We start from the raw sequence: 25,722 nt of genomic DNA on the forward strand, positions 1-25,722 counted from the left end.
TTCAATGCCCATATTTTCTCTGAAGTAGATTGGTACTGCCAGGAGCCGACATGTCTCATAGTCATAACAAAAAAGGAAAGTTTTCTAAGTTATCAAAACATCTTAAATGCCATATTCTGTAGATCTCTGAAGGGTTTGATGATGTCCTGTCTATCTAAAATATATCTGCTCAATCTTGAAAACATAACTAATATGACCACAAGTTCTATTATAATGTCTAACTACTAACTTTCATTTCTATATATCCTAATAGTTGGTAATAATATCATTCAAGGACCAGCAAATTGCATTAATTTGTTGAATGAACAGTATAAGTACAATATCTTGAACAATATTAGAAATATATGTATGGCATTTTCTAACAATATCAATCTCAATATATATAATTTGTATACAATATAAAAAATCCAATCCAATGTAAAGTATTTAAAACTAGTAACTGTCTTTTCCTTCCTTCCTTCCTTCCTTCCTTCCTTCCTTCCTTCCTTCCTTCCTTCCTTCCTTCCTTCCTTCCTTCCTTCTCTTTCTTCTTTCTTTCTTTCTCTTTCTTTCTTTTCTTTCTTTCTTCCTTCCTTCCTTCCTTCCTTCCTTCCTTCCTTCCTTCCTTCCTTCCTTCCTTCCTTCCTTCCTTCCTTTCTTTCTTTCTTTCTTTCTTTCTTTCTTTCTTTCTTTCTTTCTTTCTTTCTTTCTTTCTTTCTTTCTTTCTTTTTTAAAAAGAACCTTAATCTCCTAGGGTTGATCCTTTCCCTAACCTTTGACAACAACTTGTAACCAACCCTCCAAAACAATGAAAGTTATCCCAGACCCAAAACCCATTAAAAGACCAAAAAACCACCTACCCCACACCACCTTTTTGGGAATGTGGGTGTCGTATTCTTAAAATTACTTCCTGCTGGGTATGGGTGACGGTATCTTTATTCTGAAAAGAAAAATTTTGGGTTAATTGTCACATTCTAGGAAAGGAAACTATATCCTTCGTTGTTCAGTTTGAGCATAGTGCCAAAGCTCAGGGCTTATCTCAAGTCCTTATTCAAGTAGTCTTTGAAACTGGATCATCTCAGCTAGCCATCTCAAAATTGCCCTGAGCTGTTTATAGTCTAAAGTTGATTATAGATGATGTTTGTCAGTTTAGTGATATTATTATTGTCCACATGGAATTGTTGTTGTTGTGGGGCCCCATCTTCTTCCTGGAGACTTCAGTTGATGTTAGGACTGGCCGTGATTTCTTGCAGAAAACTGATAAGAGACTCGAACACAAAGACATGTATAGTTAGCTAATTGAAGACTTTTATCTAGAATTAGTTAGTACTCTATATGACCATTAATATCTTAGCAAAGTTTAAAACATATATAAATATATATATACTGATCTTGTAAATTTTGATATAAAATTCATACTTTAAGAAAAGTTTAAAGAATCAGAATAGAATCAAAGAATTGAGATTAGTAATAGAATAGTCCCTTAATTAATTTGGTTTTTCTCCCATATCAGAAGATGGCTCTTTCTTCTGGAGTGATATAGGGAGTTTGCATTTTCCTTTTAACAACTTGCTTGAGTTTAAAGAAGGAGAGAGCCATTCTCCAACTCCAAAGTCCGCTTGAAATTTTAATTGAACTGGACTACAAGAAGACCAATAGTGTTAAATTTCTTTAGAGAAGAGCAGAAACAAACATTTAGGAAAACTTATGAAATTTTGTAGATGGTATCCCAATAGGCCATTTTACTCCTTTTCCTGGGACAGAATATTTGTCCTTTTTCTTCAATTGTCTCATTTGTCCAGTGTTCTTCAGATTCCTTAGCCTTCAATCTCCTAAAAGACAAAAACAAAAACCTTTCCCCAAGACTAAATTTGGGGAGGTTCCCTTTTGGCAAGTTATTATCTGATTAAATGAAAAGGCATGTGTTACTGGCATAAGTTAGTTTAAATTGGATGGTCATGCTGGTTGATGAATTATCACCCCTCTAATTAAGAGGTTTCTCTTGTTCAAATTGAACCTTTATCAATTTTAATGGTATCCACAGCTTATCTTCTCCTGTAGAAACAAAATCAAAACCTCGTCCCCAATGTAATACATACCCTGGTTTCCATTCTGAAGTCAGCACATCCTTGAAGTGTATAGGCTGATTTAATTCTGTAGTTTTTTCTATTATCCAATGTCTCTCTGCAACTGTTTTTCCTTTCTCATTAGCATTGAGAAAATTCAAAGATAATAGAGCATTATGTAGTCTATTTCTGGGGGTTTTTGTTACCCCTTTCTGTTTATTTAGCATATCCTTTTGAGTTCTGTTTGATCTTTCTATAACTGCTTGACCTATATGATTATGTGGTATACCTATAATATGCTTTATGTTATAATAAGCAAAAAACTGTTTCATTGTAACAGAGACATATGCTGGAGCATAGTCAGTTTTAATTTGTGCAGGTATGCCCATGATGGTCATAACTTCTAGCAAATGAGTGATTACAGAATCAGCTTTTTCAGAACTCAAAGCAGTTGCTCATTTAAATCCTGAATAAGTATCCATGGTATGGTGTACATATTTCAATTTTCCAAATTCTGCAAAGTGAAACACGTCCATCTGCCAGATTTCATTCCTCTGAGTACCCTTTGGGTTACATTCTGCTGGTAATGGCATCTGATTCAAAAAGGAACAAGTAGGACATTTCTTTATAATTTCCTTGGCTTCTTGCCAAGTTATGGAAAACCCCTTTTTTAAACCTTTACTATTGACATGATGTTTTTTTTTATGAAATTCTGAGGCCTCCAGCACATTTCCTATCAATAATTTATCAATCTCATCATTACCTTGTGCTACAGGGCCTGGTAGACCCATATGGGATCAGATGTGAGTTATATATAAAGGATGACTCCTGTTCCTGATTGTGTCTTGTAGCTGAATAAATAGTGAAGTTAATTCTGACGCATCAGGGATAAATTCTGCATTCTCAATATGCAGTACCACTCTTTCAGCATACTGAGAGTCAGCAACTATGTTGAGAGGTTCTGAAAAATCCATTAATACCAACAGAATAGCATACAATTCCAATTTTTGAACTGAATTATAAGGGCTTTGAACCACTTTACTTAAATTTTCTGATTTGTAACCTGCCATTCCTTGTTTGTTGGCATCTGTATAAAATGTATGAACTCCAGATATGGGTTTTTCCCGTACAATTTGAGGAAAGATCCAATCAGCTCTCTTTATGAGATCAATTCTATCAGTTTTAGGATATTTGCTGTTAATTTCTCCAAAAAAAAAAATTACTGAAAGCTCTTTGCCAAGGTTGACTTTCCATCCATAATTTTTCAATGTCCTCTTTAGTTAAAGGTATGACAATTTCTGCTGGGTCTGTACCTATTAATTGACGAAGTCTCTATTTTCCTTTCAAAATTAAGTCAGAGATTTTTTCCACATGAGTTTTAAATTTTTTATTCAGTTTATTTGGTAAAAATATCCATTCCAATATAATATCTTCATTCTGCATTAATATTCCTGTAGGAGAATGCCTAGAAAGTAAAATAACCAAAATGCAATCCAGCTTTGGATCAATACGATCCACGTGTCCTTCATGTACTTACCAAGGCCAATTCTTTCTCAGCTTCAGGTGATAATTCTCTTGGACTATTTAAGTCCTTGTCACCTTCTAAGGTTTTGAACAAATTATTTAGTTCATCATTTTTTACTTCAACAATAGTACATAGATGAGAAATGCCATATTCCTCACCTGGTCTGACATTGCAAATCTAGACATTTTCCTCTCTGACATAGAACTGTCCTGGTTTGAGGTTGGAAACTTGTGTTTTCAAACCCTTGACCTTGGTTTTGGCAGCAGGAGCATCAGACACAGGAACAACTGCAGCAGAAGTTAGAGAGTCCCAGGGCCCGGGCCCTCACTGACACAGTAAGACTTTGTGTTCACACTGCCCAGCCACCAACAGGGAAGGACCTTGGTGCACAGTTGACTGTGGCTTCAGCCTGGGACGTCCCCTTCAGGGGTGCCTCATGACGCTTCACTGCTCTGCTGTATCTAGTGACATCCACAAACAAGACAGTGAGAGCAGGTCAGAGTAGAGAGGATTGGGGGATGCATCCCACCTGCCCCACTCAGTGCCTTCTCTTCAGAGTAGAAAGAAAAATCCTGTACTGAGATGGGTCTCCTCAAGGTTACTGAGTGTCTGTTTGGGACAGAAAAGAGCATCAGGGCTTAGGTATCAGCCAGGTCCAGGAGGGCTACCTGGTGACGTTTTACCTGGAATGATCACTGGCTCTGAAAATCCTACAGGTATATGTGAAGAATGGTGGGGTCCCACAGAAGGAACAAGGCCTCTTAATGCTGAGAGTCTACCACAGTTACCCTCTCAGGCTGACTTCAGACTCCTATCTTTCCCACTGTTCTGTCCCCTCACCTGCCTTTTCCATCACCAGCAAAAGAGCAGCAGGTGCTACAGGTCTTTGGCCCTGTTGGAACTGCCAACACTCCCAGGGCCTGAGAGCCCAGACAGATTCCAGAACACCATTTCACCAAAACTTCAATTGTAAGAAATGTGTTTTCAGTGCCCATAAACACTTCACTATGACAGAGAGACATCAGATGCGGCCATCCAGGGTGGAGCATGCCACATGGCTGCTCTCAAGTTCATCTGTCTCATCCCTTCTTTCCTCCCAGGCTATGCCTAGCTGTGACCTTCACACAAGTCAGTCTCCTCCAACTCCCTGTACTTTCATGGACCCTCTGAGGTCCGTGACTCTGTTTACCTGTTTTCAGGTGGACTTACCTCAGCACCTTTTTCTTCCTGAGTGTCCTGGACTCTGTCAGAGTGCCAGCTCCCTGTGGACAGCTTGAACACCAGACTACTGATCCTGGGATCCAGCTCCTCCTGCGGGCCTGTCACAAGGCCGTGTCCATCGAATGACAACTGACAAAAGAACAGCTCAGATCATTGCACAAAGGAAGCCCAGAAGCTGGGCTCAAACCTCAGACACAGTCTTCTCTCTCATTCCTTGTGGTAAGAATGGGGTCGGGGCTGTAGAGGAAGAACAGCTCCCATGGTAATACAGGAGGATCAGAGCAGGCACTTGCCAGGAAGTGAGGAACAGGCTGCATGGCTAGAACTGTGGGCCCAGCTCTGTCACACAGCCCACAGCTGGAACAAAATCCCAAGAGATGCAGTGACCCAGGTCACAGGGCCACCCTCTGGCACATCTGGAGAGACCCTCCTCCAGGTTCTTCCCATCTAGAAGACTCAGAATGAAGGCTGAAGGAAATTCGGGGAGAAATTGTTTCCTTCTCTGTGACAGAGCTTCGGTACAAGGACACCAGTATAGAGAGCAGGTCTGAAGGGGGATTGGTAGTTTCGCTGTCTACTTCCCAGGTACAGCTCGGCCTCACAGCATCTTCCCACCCCACTTCCTACTGTCAAAGTCCTTCTTGTCTTAGTGTCACCATAGTGACAGTATCACCCGGTAAGGGCATGCTGGGCTGTGTTTATATGGAGACAGGTGAATCAACCCGTTGGCTTCAAGGGCAGAACAGCCTTGTCAACAGGATCACATATTGGAACAAGGGCTTCTGCATTAGATGGTGACAAAGCCCCCATCTTAGCCCAGCCTGCAGTTGGCACAGGACCTTCCAGAGACTGCACACATTCTAAATGTCCATACAGATGGGAGAACAGAGAGGTCCAAAAACGCATCCCAACTGTGTTTCCCAAAATCTGTAGCACGGTTCTACTGTGACTGTTACAAGGAAATGTCTTCTGGGTTATTGGACATAGAATATATGGAGGGAGGAGAAAAAGGACCAGCATTCGTGTCCCATGAGAATGCATTTGTTTTCGTCTTGGCATGTAGAGCTAAAGACACCCTCAGTGCTTCTTGCCTGATCATCAGATGCTTTGGATGGCTATCCCAGTATCCTCTGCTCTTGAGAATGGAGTTAGTTCCCTCTGGAAACTCCTGTGGCACTGCAATCACAATGAATATTTGGGTTGCCCGGTGTCCCATGAACTGTACATGCAGCATGAGATACTAACCATCCAGACTTTCATCTGCAGATACTGGTGTCCAGATCTGGCTGATGCCCCACACTGTGCTATCAGAATATAGGTCAAGTTCATTCTTGTCTGTCCATCTGAATTGCAGGGAGATCTCCAGGTGTCCCCTTTGAGATATGACTGTAGTCCCTCTGCCAGGCACCAGATCATCACATTAAATTCCATCTGGACATTTGCTCCCTCTGTACAATGGCCTCACATCCCTTCTACATCTCTTGCTTATGTGAGAGAATTGATGTTTTTTTTCCAGTCAAGTCTTGTTCTAGACAGGCATGACCCTCAGCAACAATCAACCACCTGCCTTTGTAGTCAGAGATCCCACAATTGAGAACACAATGCCCAGAAAATGCAAGGATCTAAGTCACATGGCTGCCATGAAAAAATCAGTAGAGTCTCCTTCTCAAGGCTCCTCACATGTGACAGACTGAGGATTGGAAAGCTGATGGATGTTTTTTAAGCAACCACTGCATTTGAGGGCATGCTCGCTCAATGCCACAGTGGAGAGTCCTGTGATATTGCAGACATCTCGTCTAGACTGGGTGCCCAGGGTATGCAGGAACTGGAATCCGGCTCAGCCTCCCACAGTGGCCTCTTCAATGTGACATCAGGCCTCACAGGTCTTGACACACTCTGCCTGTCCAGTTGAACTGTAGGGGGACATTGAAGTGGCCCTTTGAGCTTTGACCATATTCACACTGCCAGACCGTAGGTCCCCAAGCAGAGTCTTCTATATGAACATCTGTTCCCCGTGGACAACTGCTCCACATCACAACACACACCACCCACCTCACTGCCATCACAGTCTTTTGTTGTCTACTGCTAGTTCAGTTACATCAGACACCACCTGAGTACGTTCCAGCAGGATTACTTCCTGAGGAGGTATGCTAAGTTGCAGGATTAAATCAGCTGGTGTAGAAATACGTTTGAACACCCCATTGATTCCCACAAAACAAGCATACACATTTGTTATATTTGGATGAAAAGGCAGAAAAAATAAAATGCAAAGCACATATGCCCCCTCTCATACCTGCATGACAAATTCATCACTGGGCTTTGCAAACTGCCTCTTTCAGGGGAGCCACTTTGTTGTTGAACATAGGATGGGCTTTTGGGATTGAAACCCCAAAGTAAGCAGCACACATTTGACAGGCAATCCTTCATATCTTGTGCAGTATCTTGAAGCACCCGATGTGAAGAGCACGGATCCCCTGATTTCTCACATTTAGGAATAACAGGTAGACCTGAAAAGATAGGACCTCTGCTCAGATGGCCCTTGGCCAAGCCCCATCTTCAGAGAAATTCTAGGTCTAGGCATTGAAAAGAATGAACTATGTCCCTCTGGACAGTGGCAGGCAGGGGAAGAGAGAGGGACACACCCTGTTTACCTCCCTGCTACAGATGGTTGTGATGATGCAGATGAGGTTGTCTGACTTAGCACCTGTGACCTCCTGTCCTGCAGACAGAGATCATGGACTGCAAGGTGGCCACATGCAGAAGAGAGGTGTGAGGGAGGAGGCAGAGAATAAAAAAACCATAGGAGGAGGAGGACAGGAGTCCCAAGAACTTGAACATAAGCCAGCCCATCACTTCCTGAGGCCCTGATACTGAACAGATATCCTGAAGGAAGATGTGGGAACACAGATGAATTGCCACACAGAGAGTCACAGGGGACACAGTGCTCAGAGGGAGAGCCCAGCAGAGAGAGTGCACAGGTGACATCATTATAGGCTGTCCCCATGTTCCTGGCTAATGAAGGCCCACACTAGGGTTAGGCAATGGCCATTCAAAAAAGACAAGGGAACTGAAGATGGAACTTGAGGATGCTGAATTTCAAGCTAGTGAATGATCACGAGGTCTTTGCTGGAGAGAGAAACAGCTGGTGTAGATCCAGGTGCCTGTCTGGTGCAGGCTCTAGGCATCAGGAAGTCCAGCTGTTCACTGCAGTGTTTTAGTGGGATTCCCTGTTTGATCACACTAAACCTTCCCTGCAGAAAATGAGGCTGGGATCTACAAGTTAAACACAGCTGGGAGCATGTTAGTGAATGTGAGCAGCTGTGCAAAATGACAATGAGTGTGAGAGTGTGCACACAACCGGATGTTCAAAGAATGAAGAGGAACAGGCCCGCCCAAGGGATCTGAATGGTCTGTGCATGAGACATCCATCCAGGGATCCTTCACCACCCATCAGTACACCAAGCATTTATTCATTCCTAGAACTAATGCCAGTTTAGACTGGGGCAGATATAACATGTGGAATGGAGGTGAGAAAGCCTCATGGCACCTTGCTACATTCCTCACCTGGTCTGACATTGCAAATCTAGACATTTTCCTCTCTGACATAGAAATGTCCTGGTTTGAGGTTGGAAACTTGTGTTTTCAAACCCTTGACCTTGGTTTTGGCAGCAGGAGCATCAGACACAGGAACAACTGCAGCAGAAGTTAGAGAGTCCCAGGGCCCGGGCCCTCACTGACACAGCAAGACTTTGTGTTCACACTGCTCAGCCACCAACAGGGAAGGACCTTGGTGCACAGTTGACTGTGGCTTCAGCCTGGGACGTCCCCTTCAGGGGTGCCTCATGACGCTTCACTGCTCTGCTGTATCTAATGACATCCACAAACAAGACAGTGAGAGCAGGTCAGAGTAGAGAGGATTGGGGGATGCATCCCACCTGCCCCACTCAGTGCCTTCTCTTCAGAGTAGAAAGAAAAATCCTGTACTGAGATGGGTCTCCTCAAGGTTACTGAGTGTCTGTTTGGGACAGAAAAGAGCATCAGGGCTTAGGTATCAGCCAGGTCCAGGAGGGATGCCTGGTGACATGTTTTACCTGGCATGATCACTGGCTGTGAAACTCCTACAGTTATATGTGAAGAATGGTGGGGTCCCACAGAAGGAACATGGCCTCTTAATGCTGAGAGTCCACCACAGTTACCCTCTCAGAATAACTTCAGACTCCTATCTTTCCCACTGTTCTGTCCCCTCACCTGCCTTTCCCTGTACCAGCAAAACAGTAGCACATACTACAGGTCTTTGGCCCTGTTGGAACTGCCAACATTCCCAGGTCCTGACAGCCAAAACAGATTCCAGAACACCATTTCATCAAAACTTCAATTGTAAGAAATGTGTTTTCAGTGCCCATAAACACTTCACTATGACAGAGAGACAACAGATGCGGCCATCCAGGGTGGAGCATGCCACAGGGCTGCTCTCAAGTCCATCTGTCTCATCCCTTCTTTCCTGCCAGGCTATGCCCAGCTGTGACCTTCACACAGGACAGTGTCCTCCAACTCTCTGTACTTTCATGGACCCTCTGAGGTCCGTGACTCTGTTTACCTGTTTTCATGTGACTTACCTCAGCACCTTTTTCTTCCTGATTGTCCTGGACTCTGCCAGAGTGCCAGCTCCCTGTGGATGGCTTGGACACCAGACTACTGATCCTGGGATCCGGCCCCTCCTTAGGGCCTGTCACATGGCCATGTCCATCCAATGACAACTGACAAAAGAACAGCTCAGATCATGGCACAAAGGAAGCCCAGAAGCTGGCCTCAAACATCAGACACAGTCTTCTCTCTCATTCTATGTAGGTAAAATGGGGTCAGAGCTGTGGAGAAAGAACCACTCCCATGATGCTACAGGGGGACAGGAGCAGGCACATGCCAGGAAGTGAGGAACAGGCTGCATGGCAAGAACTGTGAGCCCAGCTCTATCAGACAGCCCACACCTGGAACAAAGTCCCAAGAGATGCAGTGACCCAGGTCACAGGGCCACCCTCTGACACATCTGGAGAGATCCTTCTCCAGGTTCTTCCCATCTAGAAGACTCAGAATGAAGGCTGAAGTAGTTTCGGGGAGAAATTGTTGCCTTCTCTGTGACAGAGCTTCGGTACCAGTTCACCAGTATAGAAAGCAGGTCTGAAGGGTTTCGCTGTCTACTTCCCAGGTACAGCTGGTCCTCATGATGTCTTCCCATCCCACTTCCTACTGTCAAAGTCCTTTTTCTCTTAACGTCACCATAATAACTGTAGCACAAAGTAAGGGCATGCTGGACTGTGTTTATATGGAGGCAGGTGAATAATAACATCGGCTTGAAGAGCAGAACAACCTTGTCAACAGGGTCACATATTGGCACAAGGGCTTCTGCATTAGATGGTGGCAAAGCCCCAGCTCAATCCCAGCCTGCACACGACCTTCCAGACACTGCACACATTATAAATGTCCATAAAGTCATGGGAGGACAGAGAAGCCCAGAAACCCATCCCAACTGTGTTTCCCAAAATCTGGAGCATGGTTCTACTGTGAGTGCTGTAGGGAAATTTCTTCTGGGTGATTGCACATAGAATACATGGAGGAAGGTAGGAGAAAAAGGGCCCGCATTAGTGCCCCATGAGAATGAGTTTATTTTCTTCTTGGGATGTATGGCTAAAACACACCATGAGTGCTTCTTGCCTGATCATCAGATGCTTTGGATGGCTATCCCAGTTTCCTCTGCTCTTGAGAATGGAGTTAGGTCCCCATGGAGACTCCTGTGGCACTATAATCATAATGACTTCTTGGTTGCCCAGTGTCCCATGAACTGGACATGCAGCAGGAGACACTAACTATCTGGACTTTCGTCTGCAGATACTTGTGTCCAGACCTGGTTGATGCCCCACACTGTGCTATCAGAATATAGGTCAGAGTTCATTACTTCTTGTCTGTTCCCCTGAACTGCAGGGAGATCTCGAGGTGTCCCCTTTGAGCCTTGACCATAGTCCCTCTGCCAGGTACTAGATCATCACATAGGATTCCATTGGGACTTTTCTTCCTTACACACGATGGCCTCACATACCTTCTTCATCTCTTGCTTAGGTGATAGATTTGACCTTGTTTTTCTAGTAAAGTCTTGCTCTAGAAGGCATGACCCTCAGCAAATATGAACTACCTGCCTTTGTAGTCAGAGATCCCACAATTGAGAACACAATGCCCATGAAATACAAGGATCTAGGTCACATGACCGCCATGAAAAGATCAGTAGAGTCTCCTCCTCCAGGCTCCTCAGATGTGAAAGACTGAGGATTGGAAACTGATAGATCTTTTGTAATCAACCTCTGTCCTTTGAGGACATTCTCCCGGAATGCCACAGTAGAGAGTGCTGTGACAATGCAAACATCTCGTCTAGACTGGGTGCCCAGGGTATGCAGGAACTGGGATCCAGCTCAGCCTCCCACAGTAGCCTCTTCAATGTGACATCAGGCCTCACAGGTCTTGACACACTCTGCCTGTCCAGTTGAACTGTAGGGGGACATTGAAGTTGCCCTTTGGGCTTTGACCATAGTCATTCTTTCAGGCCCTAGATCTCCAAGCAGAGTCTTCTATATGAACATCTGTTCCCTGTGGACAACAGCTCCACAGCACAACGCCCACCACCCACCTCACTCTGATCACAGTCTTTGGTGTCTTCTGCTAGTTCAGTTACATCAGACACCACCTGAGTATGTTCCAGCAGGATTTCTTCCTGAGGAGGTATGCTAAGTGGCAGGGTTTAATCCAGCTGGTGTAGAAATACATCTGAACATCCCATTGGACCCCAAAAAACAAACATGTACATTTCTGATTTTTCAATGAAAAGGCAGAGAAAATAAAATGCAAAGCACATATGCACCCTCTCAAACCTGCATGCCGAGTTCCTTGGGCTCTTCATCCTGTCTCTGTCGCAGGAGCCACTTTGTTATTGAACATGGGCTAGACTTGTGTCTTTCGATCCCCCGAGAAGCAGCATCTGGAGAAGCAGGCCCTGATTCTCTTGCACAGTCTCTGGAAGCACCGGATGTTCTGAGGGTTCTGTGCATTTTCCATGTCAGAGTCATTTCCAGAGGATGGAGTGGTTTCTTCTTCTGATATGCTGCTGGAGACACTCAGAGAAGTCTCACCTCTGGATAGGGTGGCAGAGCTCCACGTGGGACTCTTCTTCTGGGGATAATGTACAGGCATGGAGGCACTTCTGGCCACCTTCTGCCCTGGGGCTGCTGGCACAACAGACAGGGGCTGGTGTGAGGGCTGGGTGTGGAGGAGGCCAAAGGTGGGCTCACTGGCCCTCCGTTTTGGGGGAAGACCAGAGACAGAGGGATATACTAGGGACGCAGGAGGCCCAGCTCCAACGTCCACAGACTTGACTGAGGTGTTGCAGCCGATCTCAAGGGGCAGCCCCTTGCGGGCCTGCTCTCTGATGATTAGGTATGTCCCCATCAACTCATCATATCTGTTTTTTTGCAGGGATTCCAAAACATCATTCATATTAAAGCCGAGGTCAGAGAGTGTGTCTAAAACCTTCGGATCTAACAAGGTTTCACTTGGGATGTTTTCTTTCCACTTCATAACCCATGGATGTTGCTGAAGGTCTTCAATGGAGGGCCTCCTCTCTGGGGCAACTGTCAACATTTGGTGAATTAAATTTTCCAGTTGCCCAGAGATGTGAGCTGGAATATCATAGGTGCCTGTGACGATCTTCCCCTCGATCTCTTCCATGGTGTCTCCTTGGAAGGGGTGGTTCCCGGTGGTGACCAAATACAGCAGCACACCCAGACTCCACACATCTGTCTTCTGCCCATCATAGCCCAACCCCAGGACCTGTTCTGGGGCATTGAAGCTCTTGGTCCCACATTGCTGGTGTAGTAGAGTTCCAGCTCTCCAACTGATGGCGAGGCCAAAGTCTGCCAGCTTCACGTTGCCCTCTTCATCAAAGAGGATATTTTCGGGCTTCAGGTCTCTATGGACGATGTCCAGGTCATGGCAATACTTGATGGCTGACAGGATCTGCCCGAATATTTTCTGTGCCTCTTCCTCCTGCAACTTGCCCTCCTCCGTCACTCTTTGGAACAAGTCTCCTCCCGGGGCAAACTCCGTGATGAAGTAGATTTGCTCTGGTGTTACCAGCACCTGGAAGAGGCGAATGATGTTGGGATGGTGCAGTCTTTCCAGGGCCATCATCTCAGATACGATGAACCGGAGGTCCTCCTCGAGGTTTTCTATCACTTTGATTGCCACCGGGATGCCTGTGAGGCGATGGTAGGCCAGCTGCACAGAGCCAAATGCACCATGGCCGATGGGAAATAGGACCATATATTGGCTGTTCAGGCTCTTGGTGTTGGGGTGGCAGTCCATGAGGCTAGGTGGTCAATGTGCTCCCGTGCAGTCAGGTGGTGGCAAAGTCTCAGCTCAACAACTAACCAGATAGCTATGAGAGTCCCACAGGTCACCTAAATCAGCTCCCTGCTCTGTAGGGACAGAGCTGCAGCACAGCCCACGGCCTTATATACAGGACCCTCATGCCTCACAATTGCTCCTTGTGAGGTCAGAGTGAGAAATGGACCAATCACAGCAGGCTATCTATAGCCCACAGTGGCTGGCTTCATGTTGTGCCCCAGGTACCTTTCCCCTTCTCATGAAAATGAAGTTAGTCTCCATCAGCTTCTGCTTCAGTGGATCAGAGAGACAGATGGATATTATCTCATCTACAAATTACAGCCAGCACATTACAGCCAGCACAGTCTTCAGTGGCCTTTGTCCTTGGCTTCTGTGTACCTCAAACCATTTCTGGCTTTTTGAGGATGAGGTACCTTTTGAACAGGTCTCCTGTAGAGAGGCAAAGTCATTAGGGATTTGTCAAAGCCATGTTTACAGTCTTCTGTTCTTGGGACCAGCAGGGGACTAAAGGCAGGAAGATCCATGGCATGGGGAGTGCTTGGCCACTCTCTAGCCTGAAACTGTTAGTCCCAGGCCTGGCCCAGGGGTTTGCTTCCAGTTTTGACTAAAGGCCACTTTAAATATGAACTCCGAGAGAATAGGAGGAGGCCCCCTGGCATCTCTGGGCATGGACTTACTCTCTCTGAGGAGGTAGTGATGGTGGGGAGTGGGGAAGGGCTCTAGGTTCCTGTCATGCCTGTTGACCTCAAGGAGTCCTGGGAAACTGCTGTGTTGCCTGGGCTCCTTATAGATAGGAGATCTGAATTGCTCCCTTGTGATCCTGGGTACTGATTGGCCTTAGGACCATTGTCCAGGACAACTCCTAGAGCATGGCTGCAGCCTCCTGTCTGCTTCTCCAACAGTCTCCAGTCATTCCTCTCTCACAGTTCCTGAGAGTCACTCCATTTGGGGGACAGGATCATGTCTCTCAACCAGAGGTCAAGTTCTTGTTGTCTTTGAGACAAACATAAACTAGCTCATAAGGACTGGTGGGAACTGAGGGACCAAAGTAAAATGGCCACTCTGTCCTGACTCATCTTCTGAATCCTGCTCATCTTCTCCATCACAAGTCGCAACTCCTCCGCCTAAAGCAATGGACTAGGGCATTTTATGGTTTCTTTATTGGTGGTGGGACCACCACCCAGCTGCCTGCTGTCCCACACCATGACCAAAAACATCTTAGGAAGAAAGGATTTATTTAGCTTGAATATTCCATTCAAAGCCCATCACTGAGGATAGGCAGGGTAAGAACTCAAGCAGGAGCAGAGACAAGAACCATGGGGGAAAGTTACTGACTTGTTCTCCATGACTTGCTCGGCTTGCTTTCTCATATGACTCAGGACCACTGCCCAGGGCTGGCACCACCCACAGGGAGCTGGAAGAGCCTTATCTGTGTTTAAGAAGGTGGCCCATGGCCATGCCCACAGACAAAGTGGTGAAGGTGATTTCTCAGTTTCCTCTCCCTTGTGACTCTTGTGTCAAGTTGACAAAACCCAGCCAGTATTCCTGCCTCCTCTTGTGCCTGTGTAGCAAGACCCCCAAGCAGGACACCACAGAGCCAATATCCAGAGCAAGTTCAAAGGGGTTTATTAAAACATGTAAGCCCAGCCTTGGTCCACGTCGAACACACTGGCTAGCCAGGTAAAGGAGGATGGCCCTGAGCTCTCAGAATGAAGGGTTTTTAAAGGAAAAACTGCAGGCCAGGAGGTACAAGCCTTCCCAGCACAGGGTCAGACGTCAGTTAACAGGAATATTTAGCCAAGAGAAGAACTATAGAAAACCAAATACGTTTGGACACTCTCCCAGTACTGTTGGAGACTTTGATGGATTAAGCCTTTGTTTTAGCTATTCCTTGGCCAGCAGCTTACCCACCCTGGAGGGCAGGGAGTAGCCTTGACTGGAGTCTTAGGTGGGTATCTGTGTCTCTGAAACTTGGTTCAGTTTTTATCTTAGTATTTCTAGACATGAAGTTTTCTTTTAAATGGAGTTTCTCTTGCTTCTTTCTCACTCTCAGTCAGAGTCTATTTCCTTCCTGTTCTGCAGACTGAGAAGTGGCAGTGTCTCTAAGAAGTTGGTAGGATAATAAGTGGTTGTGTTAGTGGTTGTTAAGTGTTTTCTTAGTAGGAATATAGCAGATGTGATGATAATGGTGGTGGTGTGAGTTGTAGTTGTGGTTGTGGTGGTGTGTACTGATTATCCACACTATCTCCCAGCTGTTATGCCCAGATCATGGGGACCCCCAAAAGACCTCCAAGGAGATCTAATTCCACATGTAAAGCAAAGAGCTTTTATTTCCAGCTCAGTCTCTGTCCCTCACAGCGGTGACAGCAGAGAGCTCTAAGCTCAGTAAGGGTAGAGTTGTTATCATAGCAGAGGTTAGGATGAGGGCATTTCCAGGGTCCAGGACCCTGATTGGCTGACAATTGTCTAGGGGTATCTGTAAAACAACAATAGGTTTGTGCTAGACTCAGGGACATCTGCCCACCTTATCTAATGGTTGGCATGTTTGGGATGTCAGTTACTTCCTCATCCCTCAGTGGATCCCTGGGTGATGTCAGTTTATGGCTTTTCCTGGATCTGGGTGTTGCCTACCATTAAGCCTGTCACAGAAGCAGTGTCTGGACCCCTAAGCCTGTCATGGCTGCTGTGTGGTCAAGCTGTGCTGGACCCTCAACATTGCCCCCTTCACAGGTATCAAAGATAGGGCTCAATCTCAAGTCCTACCTGTCCAGGGATGCAAGGGCATGGGGTCCTACAAACCATTAGCTAACAGATTTTTCTAGGGCAGTGACATCTTTATCTACTCTCATTCTTAAGGCCTTGTAGTTCTGATCTTTGAGTGCAACCAGATTAGAATCTTATGTTACACCTCTTTGGTTCTGCACAAATAATGTCAAGTCTCTTATCTTATTGCAGAGTCATTTCAGTTAATAACTTTATCAATTGACAACTCTGAACCTATTTTCATGGTATATCAATGAGCATTATAGTTGGCCATCTTGCCCCTATGCCAGGGAGTTTCTTCTTGACCCAGCATTTCAGCCTCCTCTGGACAGGGAATATGGGACGACATATTTTCTTCTGGAGCTGCTTCGACCTGGCATTAGGGCACCATTGTCAGGGCCCCAAAAAGGTTAGTCAAAGGCTGGGCATTGGGGCATTTATCAGAAGCATGTGGTTATCTGACCCTGCAGAGACAGGGAACAAATCAGGTTGGCTGGGCTGGTCCATGTCAGCTTTAGTCCGGAGCTCACAATCGTCCAGAGCAATGTAGTCAGCAACTGAAGCTTGGAGGTGACTGCCAGCCAAGGGGAAATCTGTTGAGACAAATGTAAACTAGGAACAGAAGTTAAAATTTATGAACCTATTTGGAACCCTAAGGCTCACATCCCTAGTAACTGGGAAGAACAGTGGTCCCAAGGCCAAGAGAGAGAAAAAATACCATCCTTAGGAATAAGCTGTACTTATCTGGGGTCCTTCTGACATCTGTGAATGGATCCAAGTTTTATGACTCTTTTACTCCTCTGAGGCCTAGAAAAACTATCTTACAATATGACATAAAAGTTTTAGATGAGTTAGTATTATCAATCTGTACTGAAATCCATATCACAGACAAAGCAGGTGATGGGTATCTGTAAAACAACAGAAGTGGACTCATACCTTTGTGACCCAACAAGAACTACAGATTTCAGTTAAAAGCATATGCATTTTCCTTCTGTCCAGATGGACAAGTATAAATTGGACAGGATGTTTATTTTGGATTGAGGAGAAGCACTTCTAGGTTTATAGAAGACAACTAAAATTAATCTAAAATGTTGATTTTGTGGTTGAACAGTAAATAGCCATTATTCTATCAGCTTATCAGAACTCTATTAAATGTTGAGTTCTGAACTCTTATACCATAGAACAGGAGAGCAATCTGAAACATTTCTCATAATCTAAATCATTTTCTGGGATCCTCAAGCTTATAGTCTTTCATATCCTCAGACTTTTCTTAGACCCATATTTAAACCTTTATGACTTATTTAAACTTTTATATCTTAGGACATTTTCTTTAAACTGAGCTATAATAGCCTTGCAGAAGGATCTGGTTGTCTGATGCTGCCAAGATGACAAAGTTATAGCTAGCCTAACTGTCAGTACTATCAGAAATCTGAGAAGGATAAATTATGTCTGAGGGCAGACCAAGCAGCTTCCAATCCTATAAATGACAGGGACCAGTCCATACCCAGGTTTCCATAGCATTGAAGGCACCAGTCAGAACAGCATCGATCTTCTTTGGCCATCAGGCCTATAAGACAGAGTTTTTTTCTGTGGAAGAGGGACATGGGAAGACTGATCTTCCTTTGTCCAGGCAAAAGGTGAAATCAATTTCAGTGTCCTGCTGCTTCTCCACCGTCTGGGCCAGGTCCTGGTGGCAGATGTTGCATTGGGGCATCCTGTCCTATGATCAGTATTGCCGTAATCCAGGCAGAAAAGCTGTGGTCCTTATATGTAATCTGCTTTGGAGACCTTGGGTCCCTGCTGGGATCTGGGAGTCTGTCTGACATATTGAGCTTTTAGATCAACATTTAAGTGCCATATTCTGGAGATCTCTGAAGTATGAGGGCTGTCCAGTTGTATCTGAATAGACAAACTTTGTTACTTCTTTCAAGCTCAACCCTGAAAACATATGCAAGGGACTGAGTAAAGCTTATCCCTGTAATTAATTAAATCAGTACTTAGCCTGACTACAATTTAAAAACTTGATTATTTATGACTGACTATTTACTTATGTTCTCTAACAGTCTACAATAAGCAGCCTTAAAAAGAATAGTTTTAAATCGAACCTCTTCTAGTATCAAATACAGGTTCAGTAAAGAATATAAAATATCAATATAAAACATATATGTGATTCACTTTATCCTAATAGCTTATGTTTAACAAGTTTAGCAAAGACAAGGAGGGTAGACAACATTCTTAAGCCTGAATGGACCTTGGGTAAGGAGAAACATTCTCTAAGTCACTGGTTCTCAACTTTGTCAATGCTATTTCATAACTGCAGTTTTGCCATTGTTATGAATCTCAATGCAAACATATGACATACAGATGGTCCTAGGCTACCCCTGGAAAAAGGTTTTCAGCTCCTAAAGGGTCGAGACTCATGGAGTCAGAAGCTGTATCAAGCCCTGTGCCAGACTGCTTAGATCATTGTCTTGCTGCATCACAAGAAATGAACATCCAAGTTTCTGGTTAGTATTTGGAGCTTATGGCTGTGACCCTAATTTTCAGCCTTTTCAATATTTTAAAAATTGTTCTTAAAAAGGTTAAGATCTCTCAAAAGTCGTTCTGCAATTATCAACAATAAAGTACTTTCTTTTACTTTAAGAGGGAGGAAACAAGGCACAACCACAGTCTGTGTATAGTAAGACCAAGCTCCAGAGTGCAAACAATGCAAAAGTTCAATATCTGGGATTCATTTATAATCCTTTTGGTTCTTTTTCTTAGAAGGTTGGATCATTTCTTTGGCCGTACCCTTGGCAGCATATACATAGACAGCCTTCTAGATCTCAGCCTGCTCCTTTTCACTGTGACTGGTACTTCTGGTGATCATCACCTAGCACTGGCATTTTTAAAACTGCTAAGGTCCACCCTTACAACTGGACTCTCTTTGGAACTCTAGCCCTGCCGTACATTTGTAAACCTCAGCTCTTCCCTATGATCTCTTCATGTCTTTAAAACCATTATCTTCTTATTACATGAGTAAATCTTAAATTACACAGTTTTGCTGCCAGAGCAAGGTATATTCTTGTGTATAAAAGCATTGAGGTGCAGCTTTAATATTTATCAAATACCTTACTTATTAAACATATATAGCCATCTATTTATGTTCTCTAGAAGCTTACTGTTGAACACTTAGCAAAAACATAAATACTCAGGTGTAAGTCTCTAAGTTTGCTTTTCCTTAACTTGAATAAAGCTTAATAACCTTTAGTAAAAGATGGCTGCCAGGCACGGGGCCACCTATGAGGTCACCAGACAACATGGAGGAAAGCCACATGGTTGCTGTTTAAGACATGTTTTTCCAAACAATAATTACTTGCACACATATGCACAGTTGGATCCAAGTTGCATACACATCAGTACATTTAAAGCTAGCTTACATTTACACATACCATTAAATTCAAGTCACATATATGTACACACACACACACACACACACACACACACACACATATATATATCCATTTTTAACATAAACAGTTTAGAGAATCATTAGCTAATTTTAAAATGGAAAACAACCATAATAACTTTTAAATTCAGTATTTGTAGCCGGGCGGTGGTGGCGCACGCCTTTAATCCCAGCACTCGGGAGGCAGAGCCAGGTGGATCTCTGTGAGTTCGAGGCCAGCCTGGGCTACCAAGTGAGCTCCAGGAAAGGCGCAAAGCTACACAGAGAAACCCTGTCTCGAAAAACCAAAAAAAAAAAAAAAAAAAAAAAAAAAAAAAAAAAAAAAAAAAAAAAAAAAAATTCAGTATTTGCAGGTATAAGAAACCACAACAAACATAGTTGATATTCCCTGTGATCTTCTACAACCTTCCATATTCACAACATACACGCTGATCTTCTATAACCTCCCATGTTCCCTCAGTCCGTTCAGGCATTTACTTCAGACAAATTTTCTTATCTTCCTTTTTTAAACATAGAATCTCTTACCAAAGTCTTTCTTGTGATTTCCCTCAGTAGTCTAGAATATAATGTAAAGCTGCAATATTTTAAACAAGAACAGAAATACATGCATATACCATAACAAGAATAACTCTGTTGCATCAACATTGTACCAATGTGAAGCATCTTTAACTAGCGGTAGTTTTTTAATCAATAATAATTTATAACCAACCCTTTTCAATGATGACAAATATTTATAACCTATCTGAATGCTACGGCATTATAACACAGTCCACCATAGCTTAACAACCATAGGCAGTGATACTCCACTCTGTCCTAGAAGCCAATCCTCCCTTAGGTTCGGTGGGAGGGCCCCAGGGCAGGTTGTGGGAGCCCCAACCATCAGCATGGGGGAGGAAGGGGATAGCGCACAGCACAGGACAAAAGATTGTTCTTAAACCCGGATTCTCAAGTACACTAGAGAGGCCGACTCAAAGGGACTCCATGCCCTGGCTGTGCCCTCTGGACCCGTAGGCCACTCCTCAGCCCCCTCCAGGCTCAGGCATGCTCTGAGCTCCTTGAGGCCCTGGCTGACTTCCGCCTGTGCTGTACCACAAAGTCTCTACCCTGAGGTTCCCTGCACAGGGGCTGGCCTCGAACCTGCCCTGCATCTGGGCCACAGTGCCCATGGCATGCCCCAGCACCGGCCACTTCAAGTCCTCATAGCTGCTGCCCATGCCACACAGCACCATAATGATGAGCCACTGCCTGGGCTGGTCCACTGCCAGCCAGAGAACAAGGAGGCAATGGGGCAGGAGCATTCTTAGTCTGTTCCAGCCCAATCAAAGGGACCCTCCTGCCCTTGCTAGCCATCTGGTCCCAAAGGCTGTCCATGCACAGCTTCCATCAGGAGTCATAACGCACATACAAGCTCAGACATAAAACATGCATCCCTGTGGCCACTTTCTTACACATTCATCCTGCACTGAAATGCTGTCTATCCACACGGGAGGGACAAGTGGGAGGGAAGGATGACATGGAGTCAATGTGGTTTCCAGGCTGAGCACTTGGCCCTCTGTGTTGTAGTATGGACACAGACACTCAGACACATACACACTGACTTTTATATTAAACAAAGTGTTATATGGAGTAAGCTCTTTGACATTCTCTACCTGCAGCTCTCAAGAGGAGGAAGAGCAAGCATTCTGACCAGAAATTTACAATTTAAGGAGGTGAAGTCCCATTAGGTGGCTTGATGGAGGTCACACAACAAATGAGGTTTCTGGGTCTCTTTGGTCTGCAGGCTGTAGGACCCTTAGATCAGTTCCTTCCGTTTTCTCCATTTGCATTTCCCCAGTGCCCTTGCAGTGTGTACCTGGCTCTATGCTTTGTCTCTAAACAAATATCTACAGCGTTGATATTGTAGACTGCAGCTCACAGGCTGTTCCTACTCAGTCATAAAGTAGATTTCTTCAGGTTTTGTTTCAATCAGCTATGATAAGTGGATGATAATCCTGGGACTTAAGTTTGGGAACATTGACATTTGAAGAGAACCTATAATTTTGTCTTTTGTGAGGAGTCTGACTTTTTCTGCCAGTGGATTCCCTGTGAGCACATGGAAAACCAGGTTTGCCAGTTCAGACATTGTATTCTACCCTGTGTCAGGCTTCTTCTGAGTGAGGTCCTGCTTAGTGCTGGGCCCCTTTGCCTTCCTTGATGTGTCCTGGGCTTCAGCCCCTCAGCTATTGCTCAGCGACTAGAGGAAAAGCTTTGCAGTTAATATTCTTCAGATAACAGATGAGTGGGTTTCTGGAGAGGCTCCTTCCTGCTCTGCAGAGGCTGCCCATCTCTGGGTCCTCATATGACGGGGACTTCTTTCTAGCTGGACCTAAGTGCATGCTGAAAGGCCTGCCCTCAGGACAAAATCTGTCCCTGCCTCCCTACAGAAGGCCTGTCTCTAAACACTATCACACAGGCGTGAGGGCCTTGCCGTTTCAATCTGGGAAAGATACCAATATGCATCACTTTTGAGCTTCAGGTGGCAAAAGAATCCTGAAAGGCATGTCTTCAGTCTCCTCCTCTGCCTCTGCAATGACTATTTCAGTGTGGAAGCAGTTTGCAAATCAGGGTGCTGCCCATGTGGCAAGGGCATTGCTTCTGAGGGTTTGCTGAATCTCATGCAAAGGACAGTCTTTTGTGAATACGGGGGTGCTGGGTTCAACCTGGTGGCTCCTCTTGGGACAACAGAAGAAAATGAAAAGCATGAAGACATTTCACCCTGTGACCTTCAGTAGCTTTTGCCTCGTGGACCAAAGAGGCCAATGTTTATTTATTCAGACGTCTAAGCCAGTATGATGTGTCAGTGGCCTTTGTGGCTGAGTATCTCAGATCATTTCAGGCTTTTAAGAAAAAGGTTGTTAGCCTGACAGTGGTGGCACATGCCTTTAACCCCAGCACTCGGCGCTAGAGCCAGGCAGTGTTGGAGACCGACTCTGGACAGCGGTGTCTTGAACCTTGTGTTACCTGCCATGATTTATCAAGCCTCGTGTAAATAAGAGGCTTTTAGTCTAACCTAGGAATGTAGGATTAAATAAACCTCTTTAAATCAGCTAGCTGCAGGGGCCTGGGACCAAAGCGACCTCCTGCTGACCCTCCTTAGGAATTTTCTTTGTCCTCTCCTCACTCCTGCTCCCCCTCCCTACCTGAAGCCCTGTTTATAAGCTCTAACACCAGTCAATAAACCCTGGCCTTGATGCAACTCAGACTGCTTTGTCTTTCTTCACGCGCTTGGTCTCCTTTCCCTCTCGCCCCCTATTGATTCACAGGTGGCCCCTCCTCGAGACCCTCGAATAACCTGGCCTGCTGGACTGGTCAAGGCAGATCTCTGTGAGTTCAAAGCCAGCCTGGGCTACAGAGTGAGTTCAAGGACAGGCACCAAAACTACACAACGAAACCTTCATGAGCTGTCCAATGATGGACTCAGCCTTTTCCTATAGCCTCTGGCTGTTTGTGAGGAAATGGATGAGCTGGGAGCAAACCCAGAGCTGTCTGGGAGGGAGTCTCTCTGAAGGAACTGGAGGAAAGCTTTGTTTTGAGTACTTTTGCTTCTTTTAACTGACTGGCTGGGGGAAATGAGCAAGTTCCCAGTGATTTTTTTCCTTGGGGCACAAAAGCACCTTCCTAGAATAAGGCCCCACTTGCTCCAGGGAAAGTGTCAGCAAAGAAAAACATAAAACAAACTCAGCTCAGGGAGAACAGACATCTCCTATCTCCTGTGGCCCAAAAGCAAAAATCTTGACTCAAACCTCCCATGTTAAAGCTGAAATGTGACTTTAGAAACTTTAGTCATGTAAAGGGAAATGGAAGTGGTAGACATGTGAGGCACTATGGGAAAGGTAGTTTGTAGTGGCATGCCAATATAGAAAAAGGCAGCTTGGGAAAAGAAGTCAAAAACATAGTGATGCTATAGAGAAAAGCATGCTGGGAAAGCCAGCATCAGCAATACCTGCCTGCCCAATTCCTCACTGGGCTCTGCAGGTTGCTTCTTTCAGAGGAACCACTTTATTGGTGAACATAGGATGGGCTTGTGTGTTTGGAGCCCTAGAGAAGCAGCACACTCTTGACAGACAAGTCCTAATTCCCTGTGCAGTCTCTTGAAGCCCCTGATGTTCACAAGGGGGGAAGACTTTTCCATGTTAAAGTCCGGCCCAGGTGTCGTGTCTTTTCTTCTTCTTCCAATATACCACTGTAGATAACATGGAGCAGCTGCAGCTGTGGATATGGGTCATAGGTATAAGTGAGGTTCTTTATCTGGTTACAGCATAGAGGGATGGAGGTACTTCTAGCCCCCTTGCCCTGGTTCTCTTGGCGCAACAAGCAGGTGCTGTTTTGAGGTCTGGATGTGGATGAGGCCAAAAGTGAGCTCACTGCCCTTTGTTTTAGGTGAAAACCAGAGATAGAGAGATGAACTGAGGATGGAGGAGATACAACTTCAAGGTCCACAGACTAGGCTCAGGAGGTGCAGATAAGCAAAAACCCCAGCACCTTGTGTGACTGCTCTTTGATGATGAAGTATGTCCCCATCATTTCATTGTATTTTCTCTTTACAAAGGATTACAAGATGCCATTGATATTAATCCCAACACTACAGTGTTTCTAGGACACTGGGATAAGTAGGTGTCATTTGGGATGTTTTCCTCCTGTTCATTGACCCATGGATGTTGCTGAAAGTCTTCAGTGGAGGGCCTCCTTTGTGGAACAACAGTGAGCATTTAGTGAATTAGTTTTTCAAGATACTCAGAGACATGAGCTGAAAAGTCATAGGTTCTCTTTTATGATATTCCCCTCGATCTCTTCCAACATGCTTTCTTGGAACAGGTAGTACCCAGTGGTAATAAAATAGAGCAGCACAACCTGACTCCACACATCTGCCTTCTTCTCATCATAGCCCTCTCCCAGCACCAGTTCTGGGGTTTGAAGGTCTTGGTCCCACATTGCCCTTGCAGTACAGTGCCAGCTCTACATCTGGTGGAGATAACAAAGTCTACCTGCTTCACATTGCCCTCTTCACCTAGAAGGATATTTTCAGAATTCAGGTCTAGATGGACGATGTCAAGGTCATGGCAAAACTTGATGCCTAACAAGATCTGACCGAATATTTTCTCTGTCTCTTCTTCCTGCAAACTGCCCTCCTCCCTTACTCGTTAGAACGAGTTTTCTCAGTCACAAAGAAATGTTGTTCTGTTGTAAGAACCTGGAAGCAGCAAATTATGTTATGGTGTAGTTTATCCAGGGTCGCCATCTAACACGATAACCAGAGATGCTGCTCTAAGTAGTCATAACATTTATGGCCAAAGGCTGACTATGAGGTGATGATAGGCCAGTTTCACAGAGGCAAATGCACCCTAGCCAATGGTAACTAAGAGTATGTATTGACTTTTCAGGTTCTTCTTTTAGGGCGCACAGGTCATGAGGCTATGTGGTCAAGGTGCTCCTATGCAGACAGTTGTGAACCTGCAACTAAACAACTAACAAGCTAGACAGAAGTGCAAAAGTTCCACAGGTTACCTGGTCTATAGGGACAGAACTGCAGGCCAGACCACAGCCTAATATACAGGACACTCATCGCTCACAGTGAGGTCTGACAGAGAAATGGACCAATCACAGCAGGGTATATATACCACAGAGTGAAAGCTTCCATGTTAGACCCCAGGTACTTTTCCCCTTCACTGTCTCACTCTGTCCTATCCAGGAGTGCCCTAGTAGCTTCCAGTCATGTGCAGTGTCCAGAGGGAACAGCTCCCTCCATCACGTTGGCCTGGTGTGTGCTCCAATGGTGACTACTTACAAGGAGGTCCCTGTCACACTCTGCACATCTGTCCCTCTTTGTCTCCTTTCTGAGACAAAATGCTGATAAATAACAGAAAACAACACTTTACAAAAACCTGAGCAGGAACCATCCATGATATCTCTGTGGGCTGGGGAAATCCTGGACAGCATAATGCACTGACTGCAGAAGAAGCTTCTAAAAATGTCCTGGGTGAATGAGCCTGGCTCTCCAAATTGTGAGCTCTTCTGCTGTCCGGCTGATGGACTCAGCCTTTCCTACAGCCTCTGGCTGTTTGTGAGAAATGAGTGAGCTGGGAGCAAACCCAGAGCTGTCTGCCAGAGAGTCTCTCTGAAGGAACTGGAGGAAAGCTTTGTTTTGAGTGCTTTCACTTCTTTTTACTGACTGGCTGGGGGAGAGGAGGAAGTCCCCAGTGATTTTTCCTTTGGGCACCACTCACTCTGGGGAAAGT

The 25,722-nt window shown here is 45.0% G+C and overlaps 1 pseudogene across 7 annotated transcripts in view; it reads right to left on the reverse strand.

The window, feature by feature from the left end:
* LOC143268285 (putative sperm motility kinase W pseudogene) overlaps positions 1–25,722 on the reverse strand; it is a 34,112-nt pseudogene extending 8,390 nt beyond the window's left edge. For 2 of the 7 annotated variants that reach the window (XR_013044021.1, XR_013044023.1), the window contains exons 1-5: positions 9,408–25,722; positions 7,085–7,298; positions 4,780–6,704; positions 3,729–4,031; positions 840–919 (exon numbers count right to left, since the gene is read on the reverse strand). The product of XR_013044021.1 is annotated as a putative sperm motility kinase W pseudogene, transcript variant X5 (transcript). Of the gene's footprint in view, positions 1–839 lie in introns of all 7 variants that reach the window. The other 5 variants (XR_013044020.1, XR_013044022.1, XR_013044019.1 and 2 more) reach the window with 5 other exon arrangements.

The sequence above is a fragment of the Peromyscus maniculatus genome, chromosome 13 (genome assembly GCF_049852395.1).
Source record: "Peromyscus maniculatus bairdii isolate BWxNUB_F1_BW_parent chromosome 13, HU_Pman_BW_mat_3.1, whole genome shotgun sequence".
NCBI classification, from domain to species: Eukaryota; Metazoa; Chordata; class Mammalia; order Rodentia; family Cricetidae; genus Peromyscus; species Peromyscus maniculatus.